Below are 11,582 nucleotides of genomic sequence, written 5' to 3' on the forward strand. Positions count from 1 at the left end.
TGAACGTTATTTTTAAATAACAAACACAGAAACACCCTCCCACCCCCCTGTTGGGGGGCTGTTGGACAGGAGGACAAAACAGGAGGATCGTGTTTTGAGTCAGGAAGTGGGGCTTCCTCCGGACCCGCCTATGTGCTGGTGCTTGTGGTCGCGGGACCTTGGGGTGCAGCGCCGTGTCCCTCCAAGAATGCATGCCGCAATGCATGGGAGGAGGCAGTGTTTTCATGCATCTCGTGGATCATCTGAGGAGAATTCCTCAGTCAACCCCACAAACACCTGGAGCTGCTCACACTGGATCGCGACAGACTCCTCGCACAGTCCTGCCAGCCTGTCTACGCGCTCGTCCAGGGTAGGCCTTTGCTCAAGCCGCTGACCCAGCCTCCGTGGGGTTTGCGACAGCACCAATGTGTGCCTTGGCATCACCGACTGCATGCCGCTTGTTTCAGGTACCTTTTCAGTGGGAATCATCATCGTGGCCGCAGGTTCAACAGACAGAGGGATGCAAGGGGCATCCTCCTCTGTCTCCAGGGTTTCCTCCTCCTCGGGCTCGGTGGTCTCCTCTTCACCACCCATGGTGAATGACACATGCAGTGGGGTAGTTACATGTGAGGCTGTGTCCTCCACTGGCGCCTCTGGAGCTGGGAGTCCTGCAAAACACAATTGAGCTAATTAGAACAGAAGGGATTGGAGTGCCGCGCTGGTATACATAGGAGGAGCAGCACTACTCCAATAAATGTGAGTGAGAGACGTTACATATTAATGCATCATATGGTAATACATATGGTGGTACATCTATGTGGAAATCACTGCACCAGAGAGCTGTGGAGCCTGCATCAGTCGCAGATAGACAGAATGATAAGGGAGCGAGGGTTTATGGGGTGCGGACAGAGAAGGGGACAGATGTCCAAGTGGCCTGCTCTTATGTTCTTATGTTGTCAACTTGAGAGTAGCACAGAGTAGCAGAGAGGCTGCATGCATGACAGTACATCACTCGTCTAGTATTTTATAATTAAATGATGTAACATTAATTTAACACTGCTTGATACTTTACTCACGTGACGCATGGGAGGGTCCGGCAACACCACTGTGGGCCCCCACTAGTGCTGCAGCATGTTCCTCAATGTCGGTGAGTGTCTGTATTACAGGAGGGCCTCCTCCGGTGCGCCTCTGCTGTGAACAATTATGAGATATCTTCCTCTGCAAACGTGAAGAGAGCATGGCATAAGCTACTTGACTAGGTTATATCATTTATAAACAACAGGTTCCAACTTTATATGCTAATAGGCACAATTGATGCACAGTTATAACAAAGATGGGTGTGTTTAGGAGTGAATACTTGACGCAGACATATCTCTCGAATACAATCTACATTGAACTCGGCAATGACAGTAGCTAATGTCCACAATTGTCCCAGGCCAGACAGTGAGCAAAGGCAGCTCTCCCCCAGTCCATGCTGGGTCCCTGTGTAAGTGACAGCAGCCAGAGAGACTTCAAAAGGGCACAGGTTCATAGCCATGTGCAGCTCCTAGCAGGGATATCTTATATATATTAGAATTAAAAGCTTACATTCAATCCAAGAAATTGACTATGATAATTATAATTCTACTTAGACTTGGCATCATTATACATTACAGTATAAAATCATACTCTTGCTGAAGCCACAAGGCTGTTCCAGCACTTGCGGCATTCGTCGGGCCCCCTGGCTTTGTGGGACGCAGATAAGACGACGGCGGCGATGTCGCTCCATAATTTATGGTACGCCCGTGATGCTGGTTTCCCACCATGCTCACCCCCGGTCAATTGGGCCCACCGGGAGTGCACCTCCACTACGGGGGCCTCATTGGCCTCATCTGAAAATGGTTTGTACCTCTTCCTCCGCATCACCACATCTCTCAGAAATACCACTTTCCCTATCTCTTTCGCTCTCTTTTATCTGTCCTCTCTGTCTTCCTCCTCTCTCTCTTTCTCTCTCTCTCTCTCTATCTATCCTCTCTCAATCTCTTTCCCCCTTCTGGGCATGTGTGGATGACCTCTGACCTCCCAAAACGTGGGAAAAGATGGCCAACCAAAAAAAACAAAAAACAAAAAACACGCATGCGCAGAAGCCCGTTGCTAGGGAAGCTTTTGCCTTCCACACCGCTGGCCGTTCGCTGGGCGCACGTTATATCGCTAACCTTTTGCATACCCATTTCACATCGCTGGCTTATCACCGAGTGGAAAATCGCAGCCCGAAAAATGAGCGATGTTCCAGCAATTGGTAAGACTGAGACATCGACCATCACTGGAACATCGCCCGTTTTTTGGGCGCTAGCGAGCAAAGTGGAAAGTCTAGCCCATAATTTTTAGGAGTATAGTGGGATGGGTGAGGGGTTGTCATGGAAACTGTATCTCAGATCATTTTTTTCCCTCGAAAATAATAAGGTTGAATTTTTTTTGGTAGAATATAGGGAGAAAATTAAGACAGGGCAAAATATTTTGCATAATCAACATCACTAAAACAGATTATCTGGTCATTATCACAGTGCTGCTTGTGGGAGCTTGCTGTGTGCAAATTGGCTGTCACGTTTCCCCAATCACAACAGTGACTACACTTCAAAAGTACTTAATTGGCTGTAAAGTGCTTTGGGACATCCTGAGGTCATGACAGATGCTATATAAATGCAAGTCTTTCTTTCTTTATAACATGGTGAATATTGCAAGTAGAAAGTCAACAACTTAGAAATGAGAGAAACAGAGATTTAACAAATGAGGAAGAAGGCACTTAAGCAATGATGAAGGAACTGAACAGCTGACAGACTGGATCCACACACAGACACAAACATTTTATAATAAAGAAAGCCTTTAGTGTTTTAAAATATATTTTTTTTAAATGTTTGTTTTTATTCAAAGGCAGTGTGAGGCTGGTAAAAGTTTTATTACATTGGAATCAAAAATATGAGTCTGGATTTTCTGATCAGAAATTTTTAATGCCATTGGTAATGTTACCGCCAGTGTTGAAATAGCACAGATCAGAAAATAGTTTCACAGACTGTGCACCTTCAACATCGCAGTATAGTTTTCTTCAACAGTGCAATACAAGGAAATAGCACTAAATAATAAATATATATTGGATAGTTTTGTATCATACCCAATTGTTATGACTCTTTAGTTTAAGAGAAAGCCTTTTAACTTCACAGATCAACAATATTAAATTGAAAGATACTGGGGAAATCTCCATGTCTATAAGGAAATCAAAATATAGTTTTAATGACTGGATTAGCCACAACAATTCTAAAACTATCAGATCGCATGTTGTTGCTCGGTTTAGTGGAAGATTCTGTTTTATGACATGTAATACACAACGTATTATTCTACTCCTAATATGGGTGTTTTTAACACTACTTATCACTTCTAAGGCCACAAAGTTTGGTTTCATAAATAGGTACATCCTGAGGTCATTTAAATGCTATTTACTTTGGAGAGGGACGGTTGAAGTTGCTTGCAAATTCATGGCTCCAGATCAGCAAAAAGAAGCATGAATTGAACTAATGGACAGCATACGTGCTTCATGAATGGTATCAAAATAGCTAAGTATGAAGTTAAAAGAGATCTCAAGGTTTTAGTAAACTTTCCACCCAACAACCGTGGGACGTCTAGCAGCAAAGCAAATTAGGTTAGACTGCTGAACTATATCACCCAAATTGTAGAGTACAAATCAGAAGAGGTCATGCTCAAACTTTATGGTGCTTTGGTCAAATTGCACTTGAGTAATGCCTTCGGTTCTGGACACTGAGATGTTAAGTACCACAGGTGGGTCAAAAAGCCACAAAACTGATCCCTAGTACCAGAGCATTGAGTTACGAGGAACAATTAGAGAAACTTGGAATCTTCAACCTTGAAAAGAGATACAGTACGAAGAAATGATCTTACAGTAATAGATGTGATAGTAAACAATATAGAAATTCTGAAAAACTGCTTCAAATTAAAACATGACAGAAGGACCAAAGAACCCCGGTTCAAACTAGTGAAAGGTTGGGTAGAGTTTGACTTTCCCAAATGAGCATAGCCCACAGAAGAAAGTTGGGCAGGGTGTGGTCTACTTCTAACAGAGCCCACTTAAATACCCTTTCATTAATCTAAATGAAAGAAAAATTAGGCAGGCTCCATTATGTGTTTACAAACCTCCCCACCCTCTGTGCTCCACCCAAATGACGCTTAACACCCGTGCAGTACAGGCACAAATCTACCATGGTAAATTTCATAGAATGATACAGCACAGAAGGACATTCGGCCCATCGTGCCTATGCCGACTCTTTGATAGAGCAATCCAATAATTCCCACTCACCTACCCTTTCCCCGTAGCCCTTCAAGTATTTATCCAATTCTCTTTTGAATGTTACTATTGAATCTGTTTCCATTACCCTTTCAGGTAGTGCATTCCAGATCATAACAACTCGCTGCATACATTTTTTTTTCCTTGTGTCGCCTCTGGTTATTTTGCCAATCACCTTAAATCTGTGTCCTTTGGTTAGCAACTCTTCTGCAACTGGAAACATTTTCTCCTTATTTATCAAAACCATTCATGATTTTGAACCCCTCTATCAAATCTCCTCTTAACTTTCTCTGCTCCATGGAGAACAACCCCAGCTTCTTCAGTCACTCCACTTATCTGAAGTCCTGCATCCCTGGTACCATTATAGTAAACCCCTTTTGCACCCTCTCCAAGGCCTTGACAGCCTTCCTAAAGTTTGGAGCCCACAATTGATGACAATACTCCAGCTGAGGCCCAACCAGTGGTTTATAAAGGTTTAATGTAACTTCCTTGCTTTTGTACTCTATACCTCTAATAATAAAGCCAAGGATCCCATATGCTTTTTTAACAGCCTTCTCAACTTGTCCTATCACCTTCAAAGATTTGTGTACATACACCCGAGGGTCTCTCTGTTCCTGCCTCCCGCCTCCCCTCCTTTATCCTAAATCAATCAATTTAGAATTGATGGCAGGAAGTTAATTCTTCATACAAACATTGATCAACATATGAAATGGACTTCTAGGTAAGGTACTGGAGACAAAACCCTGGAATCATTTAAAAAACAGTTCGATGCCACAACGGAGGACTGTAGGGTCGTTTGAATAAATGAATCAGCTACTGCCCTTCTTAGCTGTATTTATCTATAATTTTACGACTTTTTTTGTTTTAATATACACCTGAAGTGTGAGACACAAATGCTTGATCCAAGGTTTTTATACATACAAATTAAAATGTACGGAAATATTTTACAACACTTCAGGAAGATTTTTCTAAAAATTGTAATAATGTGGTGGGTCTTGAATTGTTCTTCATAACAGGACTCCAAATGAAAATCTGACCCTGAACCCTATCCATCAAAGCTACTAATTTAACAATGTTATGCACAAGTACTGTTAAACGCAGGAATGATATGCCACGTTTGAATTTGCAATTGTGTGTGGGTGTGTGTGCATGTGTGTGTCTGACTTTTGAGTGCCATCTGGTGGATGAAGTGATTTGACTCATAAAACTCGCTTTCTGTCACCACCTTTCTTGTTGTCCTATATTTTAGCTACAGTATTATAGTCAATGCTTCCCAGACCTTGTTCCTTTTAAGCTTAAAATATGCCATATTACATGCTACATATAACAGTTCTGTTGTCAGGATATCCAGTAAAAAATTTAGTTGACACTGATGCATCAGTAGATGTGACAGCTCAAAGCACATAAGTTATTGTCTATTAAACCATTACTTAAACAATACAAATGTAAAATTATATGCCAATGGATCTCCCCAATATTTGCCACTGCAGATAATTTCAGTTTTAGTTATATTTCTGAAACAGGTGCATAACCAGCACACCTCAGAGTGGCACGGGGCAATGACACTTTGATTAGGCCTATTTAGCTCATCCTCCAGAAAGAAATAAAACGAAGAATAACGTAGCATCTTTCATGACCACCGGATGTCTCAAAGCCCTTTACAGCCAATAAGTACCTTTTTTTGGAGTGTAGTCGCTGTTGTAATGTGGGAAACGCGACAGCCAATTTGCGCATAGCAACTCCCACAAACAGCAATGTGATAATGATCAGATAATCTTTTTTTGTTATATCGGTTGAGGGATAAACATTGGCCAGGCCAGAAAACCTGGTCATTCCATCACAGCATCCAACTTTGTATTCAACAAAACTGCTCAGTAATATATAAATAATGCAAGTGCACTTGAATGCTGATCCCACAAATAGCACTGAATGTCAGCAAAATACACTACAAGTCTGCAAAATGAGGACTGAGCTGTGGTTACAAGCGAAAATATTAATTTCATAGAGACATCATCGGAGTTGGAGATAACCTTGTGACTCGGGTTGGTAATTTATTTGGAGGTAGGAGGTAGGGATAAGGGATTCATTCTCCGATTGGTGGGAAGTGACAAATGGTGTCCATCAGGCATCTATTCTGGGACCTTTGCTTTTTACCATATATATTAATAGATGAAGGAATAAAGTGTTGTATATTCAACTTTGCAGATGACACTAAGTTAGGAGACATAGTAAGTTGTGTAAATGGGAGTAGGACATTACAAAGGGACATGGACAGACTAAATGAATGTGCAACATTTTGTCAGATGGAGTTCAATGTGGGGAAGTGTGAGATCATCCACTTTGGATCTGAGAAAGACAAATCAGAATATTTTGTTAATGGTAACTTTCTCCTAAATGGCCTGTCTCTGATTTTAAGGTGATGTCCCCTTGTCCTAGACTTTTCCACCAGCAGAACATGTTTCTTTCTTAGCTACCCTATCAATTCCTTTCAAAATCCTACAATCCTCAATCAAATCACACCATTAACTTCTATAGTCCAGGGAATACAAGCTTAGTTTATGTAATCTCTCCTCACTCATAGTCTAACTCTTGGAGCCCTGGTACTATTCTGGTGAATCTGTGTTGCACTGCTGCCAATATCCTTTCTAAGGTGTGGTGCCCAGAACTGTACACAGCACTGCAGTTGTGGTCTAACTGGGACTTTGTATAGCTCTACTTGAGCTGACGGATGGCCTTTCCTTCCTTGTGCAGGACTGGGGTTTTGCTGAGATGTTGGCGGGTAGCATGCTGCGGAATGGTGTCGAGGACACGTATCAAAGGCAGAGTCTAGATTAAGGAGATCTTCAAAGTGCTCCATCCAGTGGGCCCTGACTGCCTCGGTGTCCTTAATGAGTGTCTCCACGTTCTTGGCCAGCAGTGGGGTGGGGCCTTGGGCCGTAGGTGGACTTAACTGCGGTGAAGAATCCTCGCACATCATGGCTGTCAGACAGCTGCTGAATTTCCTGTGCTTTCTCCACCCACCATCTATTCTTTAGGCCGTGGGTTTTTTGTTGGAGCTTGGCCTTCAGCCGTCTGTAGAGCTGCTTTGCTACTCCCGAGTTGGGTTGCTGCTTTAAGTTCAGAAATGCCTTGCACTTGTGGTTTATTAAAGTCCAAGAGCAGGAGCGTCTGAGAGTTCTGGAGAGTCTGAGAGTTCGGGAGAGTCCGAGTGTTTAGGAGAGTCCAAGAATTTGGGAGCGTCCGAGAGTTTGGGAGAGTCCGAGAGTTTGGGAGAGTCCGAGAGCGGGAAAGTCCGCGAGTTCAGGAGAGTCAGAGTTCGGGAGCGTCCGAGAGTTCGGGAGAGTCCGAGAGTTCGGGAGAGTCCGAGAGAGCGGCCCTGACCTCGGTGAGTTCGGGAGGCCAGGAGTCCGAGAAGCAGGAGGGCCGGAGGTAGCCGAGGACTTCACTTCTGACGAGGATCTCACAGCCCTTGTCTGGGCAGGTAAGTGGTTGGCAAGTACCTCTCTTTTTCTTTTTAATTAGATTTAAATTAGATGAGTCTAATTAGAGGGATGGCAGGGCAGCTCAGTCCTGTGGAGTGCACATCCTGCGGCATGTGGGAAGTCCTGGATGCTTCATGCAGCCTAGACAACCATGTGTGCAAGAGGTGTCTCCAGCTTCAACTACTCGAGCTCCACGTTTCAGAGCTTAAGCGGTGGCTGGAGTCACTGCAGTGCATCCACGAGGCTGAGAGCTACGTGGATAGCACGTTTCAGGAGGTGGTCACCCCGCAGCATAAAAGCATGCAGGCAGAGGGGAAGTAGATGAACGCCAGACAGAGTAAGAATGCTAGGTAGGTAGTGCAGGAGTCCCCCCTTGAGTCCATCATGCTTTCAAACCGATGTTCACTTCTGAGTAATGGTGAGGGCGATGGTGCCTCTGGGGAGTGCAGCCGAAACCAATTCCAAAGCACCACGGGTGGCTCAGCTGCACAGGGGAGAGGGATGAAGAATAAAAGAACTCTAGTGATAGGAAATTCTATAGTTAGGGGAACCGAGAGGCGTTTCTGCAGCCGCAGACGTAACTCCAGAATGGTATGGTGCCTCCCTGGTGCCAGGGTCAAGGATGTCACTGAGCGGACGCAGGGCATTCTGGGGGGAGAGGGTAAAAAGTTAGAGGTCGTGGTCCATATCGGGACCAAGGAGGGATGAGATTCTACAAATAGAATTTAGGGAGCTAGGAAGAAAATTAAAGGGTAGGACCTCCAAGGTAGTAGTAATATCCAGGTTACTACCAGTGCCATGTGCTATTGAGTACAAGAATAGAAGGATAGAGAGGATGAACACATGGCTGGAGAGTTGGTGTAGGAGGGAGGGCTTTAAATTCCTGAGGCATTGGAACTGCTTCTGGAGGAGATGAGACCTGTACAAACTGGCCGGGTTGCATCTCAACAGTGCTGGGACCATGGGGAGTTTTGCTAATGCTGTTGGGGAGAGTTTAAACTAGCTTGGCAGGGGGATGGGAATCTGAGAACAAATAGGGAAGGAAAGCTGAAATTGGATACCAAGAATTTAGAAGGCGAATCTGTAAGACAGAGGAAATGAGGGTTAGTAAGTAGTAATCAAGATCTTCCTGTGCTAAATGGTATATGCTTTAATACAAGGAGTATAGCGAATAAGGCGGATGAGCTAAGAGCACAGGTAGACACTTGGGAGTATGACATTATAACCATTACAGAGACATGGCTGAAAGAGGAGCTGGTTTGGAAGATCAATATTCCTGTTTACAGGATTTTTAGACAAGACAGAGAGGGGGGGTAAAAAAAGAGGGTGGGTGGTGGTATTGATTAAAGAAAGTATTATAGCGGTGAGGAGGCATGATATGTTAGAGGGATCATCAAACATGGCCATATGGGTTGAACTAAAAATAAAAAAGGGCCATCACACTGCTGGACATGTATTATAGACCCCCAAACAGTGGGAGGGAGATAGAGGAGCAAATATGTAGACAAATTGCAGTGAAGTTGGGGAAATTGATGGGATTGAAGGCCGTTAAATCCCAGGGTCTGATGGTCTGCATCCCAGAGTACTTAAGGAGGTGGCCTTGGAAATAGTGGATGCATTGACAGTCATTTTCCAACATTCCATTGACTCTGGATCAGTTCCTCTCGAGTGGAGGGTAGCCAATGTAACCCCCCTTTTTAAAAAAGGAGGGAGAAAGAAAACAGGGAATTATAGACCGGTCAGCCTGACATCGGTAGTGGGTAAAATGATGGAATCAATTATTAAGGATGTCATAGCAGTGCATTTGGAAAGGGGTGACATGATAGGTCCAAGTCAGCATGGATTTGTGAAAGGGAAATCATGCTTGACAAATCTTGTGGAATTTTTTGAGGATGTTTCCAGTAGAGTGGACAAGGGAGAACCAGTTGATGTGGTGTATTTGGACTTTCAGAAGGCTTTAGACAATGTCTCATAAAGAGAGCAATGTGCAAAGTTAAAGCAATGGGATTGGGGGTAGTGTGCTGATGTGGATTGAGAGCTGGTTGACAGACAGGAAGCAAAGAGTAGGAGTAAATGGGTACTTTTCAGAATGGCAGGCAGTGACTAGTGGGGTACCGCAAGGTTCTGTGCTGGGGCTCCAGCTGTTTACATTGTACATTAATGATTTAGACGAGGGGATTAAATGTAGTATCTCCAAATTTGCGGATGACACTAAGTTGGGTTGCAGTGTGAGCTGCAAGGAGGATGCTATGAGGCTGCAGAGTGACTTGGATAGGTTAGGTGAGTGGGAAAATGCATGGCAGATGAAGTATAATGTGGATAAATGTGAGGTTATCCACTTTGGTGGTAAAAACAGAGAGACAGACTATTATCTGAATGGTGACAGATTAGGAAAAGGGGAGGTGCAACGAGACCTGGGTATCATGGTACATCAGTCATTGAAGGTTGGCATGCAGGTACAGCAGGCGGTTAAGAAAGCAAATGGCATGTTGGCCTTCATAGCGAGGGGACTTGAGTACAAGGGCAGGGAGGTGTTACTACAGTTGTACAGGGCCTTGGTGAGGCCACACCTGGAGTATTGTGTACAGTTTTGGTCTCCTAACTTAAGGAAGGACATTCTTGCTATTGAGGGAGTGCAGCGAAGGTTCACCAAACTGATTCCCGGGATGGCGGGATTGACATATCAAGAAAGACTGGATCAACTGGGCTTGTATTCACTGGAGTTCAGAAGAATGAGAGGGGATCTTATAGAAACATTTAAAATTCTGATGGGTTTAGACAGGTTAGATGCAGGAAGAATGTTCCCAATGTTGGGGAAGTCCAGAACCAGGGGTCACAGTCTAAGGATAAGGGGTAAGCCGTTTAGGACCGAGATGAGGAGAAACTTCTTCACCCAGAGAGTGGTGAACCTGTGGAATTCTCTACCACAGAAAGTTGTTGAGGCCAATTCACTAAATATATTCAAAAAGGAGTTAGATGTAGTCCTTACTACTAGGGGGATCAAGAGGTATGGCGAAAAAGCAGGAATGGGGTACTGAAGTTGCTTGTTCAGCCATGAACTCATTGAATGGCGGTGCAGGCTTGAAGGGCCGAATGGCCCACTCCTGCACCTATTTTCTATGTTTCTATACCATAGGACAGCAATAGTAATGGCCTCCTTCTGCACTGTAAATTTCTATGTTTCTATTAGCTCCTGGATATCCTAGTCATTCTCGTCAAACCACTCTTCGTGTTTCATCGTCAACATCTTCGTACGAAAGCATGGACCTTACACTAAACACCCATAAGACAAAGGTCCTCCACCAACCTAACTCCGCCACACAGCACTGCCCCTGGTCATCAAAATCCATGGTGCGGCCTTGGACAACATCGACCATTTTCCATACCTCGGGAGCCTATCAGCAAGGGCAGACATTGACAGCGAGGTCCAACACCACCTCCAGTGTGCCAGCGCAGCCTTCGGTCGCCTGAGGAAGTGTGTTTGAAGACCAGGACCTAAAATCTGGCACCAAGCTTATGGTGTACAGGGCAGTAGTGATACCTGTCCTCCTATATGGCTCAGAGAAGTGGACCATATACAGTAGACACCTCAAAGCGCTGGAGAAATACCACCAGCACTGCCTCCGCAAGATCCTGCAAATCCACTGGGAGGATAGACGCAACTTCAGTGTTCTTGATCAGGCCAACATCCCCAGCATCGAAGCACTGACCACACTCGACCAGCTCCGTTGGGTGGGCCACATCGTCCGCATGCCAGACATGAGACTCCCAAGGCAAGCGCTTTACTT

This window comes from Pristiophorus japonicus, chromosome 7, assembly GCF_044704955.1.
Source record: "Pristiophorus japonicus isolate sPriJap1 chromosome 7, sPriJap1.hap1, whole genome shotgun sequence".
Classification (NCBI taxonomy): domain Eukaryota; kingdom Metazoa; phylum Chordata; class Chondrichthyes; family Pristiophoridae; genus Pristiophorus; species Pristiophorus japonicus.